The sequence below is a fragment of the Podarcis liolepis genome, assembly GCF_965112155.1.
Source record: "Podarcis liolepis genome assembly, chromosome: 11".
NCBI classification, from domain to species: Eukaryota; Metazoa; Chordata; class Lepidosauria; order Squamata; family Lacertidae; genus Podarcis; species Podarcis liolepis.
The window spans coordinates 55,759,709-55,772,977 of record NC_139565.1 but is presented as its reverse complement, the minus strand read 5'-3'; the positions used below and the strand labels follow the sequence as shown (position 1 = coordinate 55,772,977).

The following is a 13,269-nucleotide window of genomic DNA, read 5'->3' as shown; positions in this document are numbered from 1 at the left end:
AGAAAAAATGGAGAATAATGAAACATCTAGCATTTCATGCAAGGCTCCAAATTTCCTGCACCCAAAAACCATAAAAACCTAATTTGGCGTCAAAAAACTCAACCTTTTCTTCTTAACCATTTATTTCATTATTATTTTTTAAATCACTGTCCCATTGCCTTTACCAAGCGCTGGTGGTGGTTCACCACAACCACCGTAAAAACACTAAAGCAAATAATGGAGCAGAGGTCGTTTCCATACTTCTTTTGGCAAAGCTGACTCCTTGCTTTGAAGGAGACAGGCTTCCCAAGGAATCGGAAACTTGCTGGCGAGGGCTATCAAAAAACATGCAGAAAGAAGCATTAATGTTCCATGGCCACCTCAGGATCAGCGATCGCCTCTTTGGTCACTGCTCTACAAGGAGGAAAAGACTCTCTGGAACATTGGAGTCATTTATTTTATGTACCTGTTTAAATGGTTTTACCCCATTCACTCGCTGAGATTTGAAGATTCGCATAGCTGCCTTTTGTCCTAGCTTGGCAACATCACTTCTCTTCCGATGGGCTCCTCCTGATCTTGCTCACCACCCTCAAAAGGTAAAGGTGCCCCTGACCATTAGGTCCAGTCGCGAACGACTCTGGGGTTGTGGCGCTCATCTCGCTTTATTGGCCGAGGGAGCTGACATACAGCTTCCGGGTCATGTGGCCAGCGTGACTAAGCCACTTCTGGCGAAACCAGAGCAGCGCACGGAAACGCCGTTTACCTTCCCGCCAGAGCGGTACCTATTTATCTACTTGCACCTTGACGTGCTTTTGAACTGCTAGGTTGGCAGGAGCAGGGACCGAGCAACGGGAGCTCACCCCGTCATGGGGATTCAAACTGCTGACCTTCTGATCGGCAAGTCCTAGGCTCTGTGGTTTAGACCACAGCGCCACCCGCGTCCCTTGCTCACCACCCTTACTATTTATTAAATTTATATAGTATACAAAGTATATAAATACTTTCAGGCCAGCTGCTAACCTGAGCAACAAGCTAACTCTGAAATTGTAGCTGCTGTCATTCAAGGTGTCAGCACGAGTGTCCAAAGCCCTAAATGGCTTGTGACCCAGTTACCTAAAACAGCTCCTTCTGCAATCTCCACCATTTTGGCCCCTACAAATGACCTTGTCATTTGAAGTTACCCATTTGTAGAATCCCCTCCATGGTGATTTCTGTCTCTGTCTTTATTAACTTTAAGGAGGGGTTTCAAAACATTCCTGTCCACCCAGGCATTTGATGGCTCACATTCCGTTCCTGGCAACTCTGACATTATGAACTGTGAGAGTATGTGGTCCTCTTGAGACATTTTTACATGGCTTTTAGATGTTTTTATTATTATTTTTTGTTTTATTATTAATTGCACAGTTTTATCACTGAGGTATTTGCTGCCCTGGGCTCCTTTACGAAGAAGGGGAGGGTATAAATTTATTAAATATCACCATGTTGCTCCTCTACCTGGATGACTGTTTTATTCTGTCCCGTTATTCTCCTGGCATATCTTCGGGAGAAGAAAAGGCAAATGCAGGAATCTCCACTAAAGCAACCATGACAGATGGCTATCCAGCTCCTGCTCCTCAACCCGGGGGCTCCCTCCTCCTCCCTCTTCAAAAATTCCTGGAAATCCTCATTTGGTAAAGAGACTAAAATTTATTCTTATTTACTAGAGAGAAAAAGAGAGAGCTCTAGGCTCCTCATAGAACCATAATTCGCAGGGTTCCCTGTGGAGAGGGATTGAAGATTAACCCAGGGTTTCCAAATCTGGGTCTCCACCAGTTTTTGGACTACAATTCCCATCATCCCTGGCTAGCAGGACCAGTGGTCAGGGAAGATGGGAACTGTAGTCCAAAAACAGCTGGAGACCCCAGTTTGGGGAATCCTGGATTGAACTACGTTAAGAGTGCAATTTGGTGCACACTCACCCAGTAGGAAGCCTCCATGTGCATCACAGGATTTACTTCTGAGTAAACATATCAAGAGTCATGCTGCGCACCTTTAACAGCTCTCCCTTACTGGATCAGGGCAATTGCTTTTTTAATTCAAAATTTCTATTCGCACTTAAAATAAAATAAAAACTTGCATAACTTAACTGGGTTTGGAAGCTGGTTGTGCCATGTAATTCTGTTACTCACTCCCAGTTCATGCTTCCCACCCAAAAGTATAATCATGTTTCCTAGCTAGAAAAGTGAAGCGGGAGGGAAACTATAAAAACACTTACGCAAAGGTCATAATAACAATCTGCAGAGATTTTTACAGCTGCCTCTCTCTTATTTGAGGGATCCGCTTCTAACCATCTCCTACGCGTTTGTTATTTTTGACCTTTGCACATGCTTTTTTTTTTTAAAGGGGTGGGGAAGGCGGAGGAGGGAAGTACCCACACAGATTTGGAAGTGGTTTTAAAATCCAGGGCCCAAATATTGAGACTAAAATTTATAAATATGGGAGAGTGCCTGGCCACTCAGAATAAGCAGAATCATGGGCGTAGCGAAGCGGGACACGTTTTTTGTTTTGTTTTATTTCTTGCTCAGTGCCCTTTTATTTGTGGGGGGGGGGGAGACAGAGAGAGAGAGAATATTTCTGGACTATAACACCTCCAATCCTAGGTGCGTTTCTGTGAGTGTAGGTACCACCAAAGTCAAATACCCAACATGAAAACCTAAGTATGCTAAGGGCTAGAGGTGCAGAGGATTTCCCCACCCACACATTCCAAATAAAAGTGCATACCTTCCAACATTTCTCTGATGAAAATAGGAGTGTCCTATTCTATTATTGGACGTGAGAGCTGGACCATAAAGAAGGCTGATTGCCGAAGAATTGATGCTTTTGAATTATGGTGCTGGAGGAGACTCTTGAGAGTCCCATGGACTGCAAGAAGATCAAACCGATCCATTCTGAAGGAAATCAGCCCTGAGTGCTCACTGGAAGGACAGATCCTGAAGCTGAGGCTCCAATACTTTGGCCACCTCATGAGAAGAGAAGACTCCCTGGAAAAGACCCTGATGTTGGGAAAGATGGAGGGCAGAAGGAGTAGGGGGCGACAGAGGACGAGATGGTTGGACAGTGTTCTCGAAGCTACCAGCATGAGTTTGACCAAACTGCGGGAGGCGGTGGAAGACAGGAGTGCCTGGCGTGCTCAGGTCCAGGGGGTCACGAAGAGTCGGACACAACTAAACAACAACAAAAAATGCTGTTGTTGTTGTTATACCCCATCCATCTGACTATGTTATCCCAGCCACTCTGGGTGGCTTCCAACATATATAAAAACATTATAAAACAACAAACATAAAAAATCTTCCCTATACAGGGCTGCCTTCTAAATCTTACAGAGTTAGTTATCTCCTTGGCTCGGGGGGGGGGGGTGTCACATAACCCTCCAATATTTCTCCAATGAAATCAGGGACATCCTACCATAACCTCCAACATTTCTCTGGTGAGTTGAGGGGCGTCATAAGGAAAAGTGGGACATTCCAGGATCAAATCAGAAACCGGAACGGCTTCTGTAAATCCAGTACTGCCATTGGAAAATAGGGATACTTGGAAGAGGTTGGACTGGATGACACATGGGGTCCCTTCCAACTCTACAATTCCTATGAAGCGTTACGGAAATTATGGGGGGGGCACATCTTTAAAGTTAAATGTTACAAATATTACGCCTGAATGTATCCTTTCAACTTGACAGCTCAGGGAAGTTACCTAGCTTTAAAAAATAATATAAAATCAACTCCTTTGCCAGTTTCTTTCATTCCAAAGCTATTTTCTCCTTGAAAAAGAACTCCAGGAAGTTCCCAGAGGTGACAATTGCTGAGCTGATTGTTGGCCAAGGAAAGCCTAATCCCATCACAGAACTTGCCAAGGAGCCAGACATGCAAAGGAAGTTCTATTGTACTTTGGGTGGTGGGACTTCAGAGGTGTTTGCCTATGCTAATCTTATACCTGAGTCTTGCCCTGCCATGTCTGCTTATGCTAATCTTGTACCAAGGACTTGTCTGGACATGTTTGCCAAGGTTAACTCCTCCCTTTTTGTGACATGTTACAGATAGGTAGCCGTGTTGGTCTGCCATAGTCAAAATTTAAAAATTCCTTCCAGTAGCACCTTAAAGACCAACTAAGTTAGTTCTTGGTATGAGCTTTCGTGTGCATGCACACTTCTTCAGATACACTGAAACAGAAGTGGCCAGATCCTTCTATATAGTGAGAAGGTGGGGAGGGGTATTACTCAGAAGGGTGGTGGGAATGGGAGATTGGCAGATAGCCGAGATGAGCCTGTTGACGACTCTTAATGACTGTAATAGGTCTTACAGGAAAAGGCAAGGGGTGAGAAGGTGAGAAATGGCTTAGTCATGTATAATGAGATAAGTATCCAATGTCTCTGTTCAGACCAGGTCTCTCCATGGTTTTAAGTTTGGTAATGAGTTGCAATTCAGCAGCTTCTCAATCTCCCAGGACATTCTATACAAGATCTCAAAGTAGCTGTTTTACTACAAAGGAATTTCAGAAATAGACTGGAAAGAGAAGCTGCTGAATTGCAACTCATTACCAAACTTAAAACCATGGAGAGACCTAGTCTGAACAGAGACATTGGATTCTTATCTCATTATACATGACTAAGCCATTTCTCACCTTCTCACCCCTTGCCTTTTCCTGTAAGTACTATTACAGTCATTAAGAGTCGTCAACAGGCTCATCTCGGCTATCTGCCAATCTCCCATTCCCACCTCCCTTCTGAGTAATACCCCTCCCCACCTTCTCACTATATAGAAGGATCTGGCCACTTCTGTTTCAGTGTATTTGAAGAAGTGTGCATGCACACGAAAGCTCATACCAAGAACTAACTTAGTTGGTCTTTAAGGTGCTACTGGAAGGATTTTTTTGTTGTTGTTTTTGTGACATGTCAGTGATGTAGCAATGATGCTGTACGAACTGTATTCTGGGATATGGTGGGAAAGTTTTAAAAGTCTTTGTCACCCCATCCTTGGGGTTCAAAATTCCTCTTTGAACCTGTTGCGCAATAAACTTTGATCTACAGCTATATGCTCCGGTTGGTGGCTGGACTCCTTCCTTTATTCCACAGGGACCCACGGGTTCTGCCCGACCAGCTGGGTGACTGAGCAGCCTCACACCTAGATTCTTCCATAACAGAAGGAATGCAAAATTTTGCAGCCACATTCAAAAGATGTGCTTGTAAAGGGAGAATCACAGAACGCGCCACAGCTCTGATTGTTGACACTGCTGGAAGCTACCGTTATAAGCATACAGACAAGCGATTGTGCCCCCATTCGTAGGGAATATTTGAATGAGGTTTTTTCTTTCTTTCTTTCTGGAGTCCAGTGGCTATAAAGCCCCAGCCCGCTTCCTCAAGCGTTCCATGTTCTTCCGATGGCAGAAAAGTTTGTTGTGACAGCTGCGGTGCAAAGGCAGCGATGGAAGCCATCTGTATTCATGGGGCAAAAGAGAAGGTCGCTGGAAAAAAACCTCTGTAGAACGGAGAATATCGCACGTGATTTCCGCCCCCCTCCTGTCATCCCCACTACTGCAATAAACTCCTGTGGGTCCCTGCTTAATCAGTTCTTTAAAAGCCATAATCAGCGGCTTCAGAATGGGAAAAGGGCAATCACAGAAATATCAACCCTAATTGAAGTTCAGGGGCATGAGATTTGCCTGGAAAACTTAACCTTTAAGGGATCGTTGTTACACTCATGGTTACAGTTTAAAAGACATGATGCACCTTCCTTCCCCACCCCACCCGCCCCCACACTTGCTGAATGTGATTAAATTATGGCAACACTGGCAATTCATTTTTATCATAATGCGCATTTAAAAAACAAAACCAGAACTTTAGAGAATCATATGCAACATAATCAAATGCTTCCGGAAAACCTGAGGAAACCCATTTTAATAAAGGAAATGGCAAAATTAAGTTAGTGACATATGTAGACATATCTATATATCTATAGATGATGATAGATGATAGATAGACAGATAGATAGATGATAGATAGATATAGATGATGGATAGAGAGATAGATGTGATAGATAGATAGATAGATAGATAGATAGATAGATAGATAGATGATAGATAGATGACCGATTATATAGATAGATAGATGATAGATAGCGAGATAGATGATTAGATAGATAGATGATATAGATACAGTGGTGCCCTGCAAGACGAATGCCTCGCAAGATGGAAAACCCGCTAGACAAAAGGGTTTTCCGTTTTTGAGCTGCTTCGCAAGACGAATTTCCCTATGGGCTTGCTTCGCAAGACGAAAACGTCTTGCGAGTGTTCCAATTTTTTTCCCCGCTTTCCCCCCCCTTTTTCTAAGCCGCTAAGCTGCTAATAGCCTTTTAGCCGCTAAGCCGCTAAGCCTTTAATAGCCGCTAATCCGCTAAACCGCTAATAGCGCTAATCCGCTAAGCCGCTAATAGGGTTGCTTCGCAAGACGAAAAAACCGCTAGACGAAGAGACTCGCGGAATGGATTATTTTCGTCTTGTGAGGCACCACTGTAGATGATATAGATAGATGATAGATAGAGAGATAGATGTTATAGATAGATAGATGATGATAGATAGATATAGATATAGATAGATATAGATAGATGATTAGATAGATAGATAGATAGATAGATAGATAGATAGATAGATAGATAGATAGATAGATATGAGAGAGAGATAGGCCATTTTAAATTCATCAATTAGTTGGCTTCTCACGCTGTAATTAGAATGAGTCTCTACACCCTGAAGTCTCTACCCTAGTCTGGCTGAAACAGGCATGTAAAGGTTTGTACAGTTACACAATTCAAGCTAGTAATCCAGCACCCGAAATCTGTTTTAAAAGAAAACGCATAATTAATGGTTTCGAATCTTTTTGATCCAACAGTTTATCAGTGTTCTAAATATGGAAAAGAAATAAGTTGAGTGGCCCGTTTTTAAGCTGAGGGGAAGAGAGCTGAAGGGCACACTTTAATTCCGGCTCTGATATGTCAGTGTACTGGAGAATGGGAAAGAATAATAACAACATTTCATTTTCATCTTCTGACAATGAGCACTAATGTCTGCGCCAGCTGTGCATGTCTGCCCCCAGCCCAAGCCAACAAGACTCTTGCCCCTTACAGTTCTCCTTAAGAGTTAAAACAAAGGCAGCTGATTATTAGGTTTTTAATTAAAAGGCATTAGCAATAACCTCATGCTGATTTACAAGGCAATAACCTTGTCTCCAAACTGAAGCGCTTCCATTGGCAAACTGCCATCAATAAGCAAACATCCACACACAGAGAGACTCAATAAAAAGGCAAGATAGCATGGCAATTTTTGAGACATAAAGCAGAATTAATATAATGTTCTGCTGAGAAACGCAAGATTCTTTCCTCACACTACCCAGTTGCAATGTGGGTCCTGTGAGATGGAGGTCTCAAGAGAGCAGCCTGAAAATCTATATGAGAACTACTATTGTTAGGGACGCGGGTGGCGCTGTGGGTTAAACCACAGAGGCTAGGACCTGCTGAACAGAAGGTCGGCGGTTCGAATCCCCACGACAGGGTGAGCTCCTGTTGTTTGGTCCCAGCTCCTGCCAACCTAGCAGTTTGAAAGCATGTCAAAAATGCAAGTAGATAAATAGGTACCGCTCCAGCGGGAAGGTAAACGGCATTTCCGTGCGCTGCTCTGGTTCGCCAGAAGGCTTAGTCATGCTGGCCACATGACCCGGAAGCTGTACGCTGGCTCCCTCGGCCAATAAAGCAAGATGAGCGCCGCAACCCCAGAGTCGGTCACGACTGGACCTAATGGTCAGGGGTCCCTTTACCTTTACCTTTACTATTGTTAGAGGGTTGGACTAAAGCTGGGAAGTCCTGGGTTCGAATCCCTTCTTGGCCATGAAGCTTTTGGGAATTATAGGGACAGAACTACCTAAATTGTATAGAAATTTATTTATGTAGCAGCAAGAATGTGACTTGCCCAGAAATGGAAAGAAGCAGAAGTCCCAGCAAAGGAAGAATGGATACAGGAACTTGTGGAATATACAGATATGGCAGAACTCACTGGAAGAATAAGAAATCAAGATAACAAACTTTTTATAAAAGAATGGAAACAGTTTATTGAATATTTACAGATAAATTGCAAACAGATAAAAACACTGGCAGGATTATTGTAATAACATGCAGTTTCTTAAGAGTATATATCTAAAGTAGATAATTAAATGAGCAAATTAAATTACTTTGGATATGCAGTAGATATTTAAAAATAAATGTAAGGAACTGCTGAAAGTGGGGGAAGGAAGTCAAACTTTGAAATGTTAAAATGATTGTAAAATTAATGAAATGTATAAATTTGAAAAGTATAAATAAAAACTTTTTTAAAAATAAGAAAAGAAGTGACCTTGGGCCAATCACTGCCTCTCAGCCTAACCTACCTCACAGGGTTCTTGAGAGCAAAACAGACAGCATGGGGAGAATGATGCATGTCACCTCGAGGTCCTAAATTTAGGATATAAATGTAGATGACGACAGCAATGATTTGAAGCCCATTCCATGTCAAAAGGGTAGGTATAGAAAACAATAAATTTCGGGGAGGGGGTGGATGGAGGAACTTTTAAAAAATAATAATAAACTAGGCAGGCTTTAGAAGGGATGCGGGTGGCACTGTGGTCTAAATCACAGAGCCTAGGGCTTGCTGATCAGAAGGTCAGCGGTTTGAATCCCCGCAATGGGGTGAGCTCCCGTTGTTCAGTCCCTACTCCTGCCAACCTAGCAGTTTGAAAGCACATCAAAGTGCAAGTAGATAAATAGGTACTGCTCCGGCGGGAAGGTAAACGCCGTTTCCGTGCACTGCTCTGGTTCGCCAGAAGCGGCTTAGTCATGCTGGCTACATAACCCAGAAGCTGTCTGCAGACAAATGCCAGCTCCCTCGGCCTATAGAGTGAGATGAGTACGCAACCCCAGAATCGTCCGCGACTGGACCTAACGGTCAGGGGTCACTTTAACGTTTTAGGAAGGCTTTGCCTTGCCTGCAAGAAGGTTGTTCCCCCCATTCACAGGATCCCACACGCCCCAATTCTACCCATGTTTACGTGGAAGGAAGTCCAACCCAGTTCAATAATAATAATAATAATAATTTATACCCCACCCATCTGGCTGGGCTTCCCCAGCCACTCTGGGCAGCTTCCAACCAAATATTAAAATGTCTCGTTTTATTGGCTGAGGGAGCCGGCGTACAGCTTCCGAGTCATGTGGCCAGCATGACTAAGACACTTCTGGCGAACCAGAGCAGCGCACGGAAACGTCGTTTACCTTCCTGCCAGAGCGGTACCTATTTATCTACTTGTACTTTGACGTGCTTTTCGAACTGCTAGGTTGGCAGAAGCTGGGACCGAGCAACGGGAGCTTACCCCATTGCGGGGATTCGAACCGCCAACCTTCTGATCGGCAAGTCCTAGGCTCTGTGGTTTAACCCACAGCGCCACCCTGTATAAATGGGTAGTGTAACACAATCAGGAAGCTAACGTCACCTGATTTCTGTCTCCTTTGAGAGGAACGGCAACTGGTGTGTGTGACCTTCCCCTTTCTCCTCTTCCCGTATCAGCACAGAAGCCACTTACCTTCTTCGGTTTTTAATTGACAGAGAACACGGTCAGCGGCACACCGCTGAGAATTGATGCGGAAAGATGCGCAGCAAGTTCCCAAATGTCACACTCAACTGCCCGGAAGGCATGGAGAAATCGGCAGCTGCAGGAGGAAATAATCTGCAAAAGCAGCCTCAGACACGCAGCTTCCAAGGGAGGAGGCCTTTTCCGAGTTGCACGCTGTGATGGGAGGCACACGGACTGCCGACTCACCTTCTGGAGGTACACAGAGCACAGGGGGCTGCTTTGTGCTGAGCTGGACCACTGCTCCATGTAGCTCAATATTGCCTACACTGTCTAACAGCAAGATTTGAGGCCAGGATCTTTCCCTGCCCTACCTGGAGACGCCGGGGATTGAACCTGTGACCTCCTGCATGCAAAGCAGAGGCTATACCACTGAGCTACCTCCCTTCCTAGTGGACAGTTCTTAGACAGATGGACTATGTCAGGACTGTGTGCAGGAGACAGGCCCTGTGACCAGTAGGACTTTGCAGGACTGGGGCCTTCCTAAGTTTGTTCTGAAGAGGCAAGGCACAGCTGCACAGGTGAGGCTGATTGGTAACTGACAGCACCTGGTGGCAAGAGCCGGGAAGGGATATAAGGTCAGCATTTCCCTTTGGCTCTTTGCCACAGCAGCATGTTCCCTGCCTTGGCGTGTTTGATTCCTTGACTCCTTGCTTCTTGATCCTCGGACCCTTGACTTCGTGACCTCCATGCTTCTTGATCCTCGGACCCTTGACTTCGTGACCTCCATGCTTCTTGATCCTCGGACCCTTGACTTCGTGACTCCTTGCTTCTTGATCCTCAGACCCTTGACTTCGTGACTCCTTGCTTCTTGATCCTCGGACCCTTGGCTTCCTGACTCCTGGTTCTGGACTCCCGTCCCTGCTCCCACCCCACCATCTTGCCCCCGATCCCAACGTCCCCAGCCAGGACTTTGATCGCCCGTGAACCAGACCATGACAGACTAAAAGCCTGACCTATGAGGAGCAGTTGAAGGAGCTGTGCATGTTTAGCCTGGAAAAGAGGAGATATGATGGCCATCTTCAAATATCTCAAGGGCTGTCCCATGGAAGAGGGAACAAGCCTGTTTTCTCCTGCTCTGGAGGGTAGGACCAGAAGCAATGGAGTCAAGTTGCAAGAAAGGAGATTCCAACTCAACATTCAGAGAAACTTTCTGACAGCCAGAGCTGTTTGACAGTAGAATCGTCTCCCACGAGTAGCGGTGGACTCTCCTTCCTTGGAGTTTTTTAACCAAAGGTTGGATGGCCTTCTGTCATGAACGCTTTAGCTGAGATTCCTGCAATGCAGGGGGTTGGACTTGATGACCCTCAGGGTCCCTTCCAACTCTATGATTCTGTGACCTGATATAAGCATCTTACATCCTATGCTCGCATCTCCGGGGGATGATGTTCACAGGTGCATAGAGAAGCCCTGTAATATGAGGAAACTAGGACAGGCAGGCAGGAGGAGCATCAGACATCTCTTCCTCCTGGAGGAAAGGCCTTGTTTTCTCAAGATTGGGGGGGGGGAGGTAAATGACCCCTGGACAGTTAAGTCCAGTCGAAGGCAACTATGGGGCTGCGGCACTCATCTCGCTTTCAGGCCGAGGGAACCGGCGTTTGTCCACAGAGAGCTGTTTGGGTCATGTGGCCAGCAGGACTAAACCACTTCTGGTGCAACGGAACACCATGATGGAAACCAGAGCACACAGAAACGCTGTTTACCTTCCCACCACAGTGGTATCTATTTATCTACTTGCACTGGTGTGCTTTCAAACTGCTGGGTTAGCAGGATCTGGGACAGAGCAATGGGAATTCACCCCGTCATAGGGATTCGAACCGCCGACCTTCCGATCAGCAAGCCCAAGAGCCTCAGTGGTTTAGACCACTGTGCCAGCCCAGTCTAGCAGCCTCCAACTCCTCTAATTCTTAGTAGGAACATCAGAAGGTGCCTCAGACCATCGGCTCAGTGTTGTCTGCACAGTTTCTCCCTAGGGATTCAGCCAGCGCTACCTGCAGATGCTGGGGATGGAACTTGGGACCTTCTGCATGCAAAGCAGGTGTCCCACTACTAAGCTGTGGCCTTTCTTCTGGCAGTTAGAGGGCGACACCACAGCAGCAACCTCTGCCCTCAGCATGCCCACATCCATTGTAAGGACTGACACCTACTGGCCATCCTTTTACACCTATGAATGCACAAATATCAGGTCAGATATTGCCCCATAAACATGTGTGTGCAATGGGCATGCTGTCCATGTCCGGAATTTTTTTTAGGAATTCCACTTTCTCAGATACTGTTTTAAAGAACAGCCATGTGTTTGTGCTTAGAAAGAGCTTTTGTTTCCCCTATTCCCCTCACAATACTCAAAGTTCCCTGGGAAGAGAATTGCAAGAGGATTAGGGGGTCTACAAAGAACAAAGACCACAAACTTGACATGAGCCAACAGTGTGACGCGGCAGCTAAAAAAGCCAATGCAATTCTGGGGTGCATCAATAGGAGTATAGCATCTAGAGCAAGGGAAGTAATAGTGCCACTGTATTCTGCTCTGGTCAGACCTCACCTGGAGTACTGTGTCCAGTTCTGGGCACCACAATTCAAGAAGGACACTGACAAACTGGAACGTGTCCAGAGGAGGGCAACCAAAATGGTCAAAGGCCTGGAAACGATGCCTTATGAGGAATGGCTAAGGGAGCTGGGCATGTTTAGCCTGGAGAAGAGGAGGTTAAAGGGTGATATGATAGCCATGTTCAAATATATAAAAGGATGTCATATAGAGGAGGGAGAAAGGTGGTTTTCTGCTGCTCCAGAGAAGCGGACACGGAGCAATGGATCCAAACTACAAGAAAGAAGATTCCACCTAAACATTAGGAGGAACTTCCTGACAGTAAGAGCTGTTCGACAGTGGAATTTGCTGCCAAGGAGTGTGGTGGAGTCTCCTACTTTGGAGGTCTTTAAGCAGAGGCTTGACAACCATATGTCAGGAGTGCTCTGATGGTGTTTCCTGCTTGGCAGGGGGTTGGACTCGATGGCCCTTGTGGTCTATTCCAACTCTATGATTCTAACTCTCTGAGCCCTTAAACTACATTTCCCAGGATTCTTTGGGGGGAACCATGATTGCTGAAAGTGGCATGATACTTAAGTGCATAGTGCAGAGGGGGCCATAGTGAGATTTGCTGGGTTAGTAGAAGAGCAAAGGGCCTTTGCAGTAGTGCCTCCCCCTCCCCAGTTATGGAAAACCATCCCCAGGGAGACCCATAAGATACCTACTCCAATATCTTTTCAGCCCCTGAGAAAGTCATTTTTATTTCCCCTGGCCTTTCGAACTACGTTGCTGTTCTAATATTGTTCAGCTCTATGGATTCTTATCCCTCTGCCCTCCATTTTTAAATCCGTACGTCTGTATGTTTATATTTTGATGCCCTTCATTTTGAATTAACCGTTTCGGTTTTATTACTGATGTGTTTTTCCACTTGTTGCTTTTAACAGAATGATGATTGCTCAAAGAGATTGTCTATATGTCACACAAGCCATTCGCTGGACCAGTGTTTTAAGGTGGCATGAAAAATAATGTAAATAAATTAATAGTTCTAATTTGTGGGATAAGGACAGAATCCCTTGATGCCCAGAGAAAGGAG

The 13,269-nt window shown here is 45.3% G+C and overlaps 1 protein-coding gene and 1 long non-coding RNA gene across 2 annotated transcripts in view; one reads left to right on the top strand and one right to left on the bottom strand.

Moving 5' to 3' along the window:
- The window catches only part of ZBTB7C (zinc finger and BTB domain containing 7C), a 241,414-nt gene that overhangs the window by 208,703 nt on the left and 19,442 nt on the right, over positions 1–13,269 (bottom strand). The window lies entirely within an intron of this gene.
- On the top strand, positions 8,127–8,372 carry LOC310688578. Its single transcript, XR_014517050.1, has 2 exons — positions 8,127–8,173; positions 8,278–8,372. It is a non-coding gene; the product is annotated as an uncharacterized lncRNA (long non-coding RNA).